We start from the raw sequence: 219 nt of genomic DNA, 5'->3' as shown, positions 1-219 counted from the left end.
ATCCTTTCCAGCTCATCTATCTCTCTACAGCAGCCTGTAGAGAAGGGACAGATCGTCTTTGTAGCCTGCCTGCAAAGCTGCCTTGGAGACATCCACACAAAAGTCCCAGTAAAGACTCCAAGGGATGCTGAACTCATGGCAGAGGAGCTCCAGCCCTCAGAGTTCTTCCTCTGGACTCACCCCAGCAGCTCCAAGTCATTCTGATATTGGAGACTGGGG

Source organism: Fringilla coelebs (genome assembly GCF_963513975.1).
Source record: "Fringilla coelebs genome assembly, chromosome: 23".
Taxonomy (NCBI): Eukaryota; Metazoa; Chordata; class Aves; order Passeriformes; family Fringillidae; genus Fringilla; species Fringilla coelebs.
Note: the sequence above shows the minus strand (reverse complement) of the source record.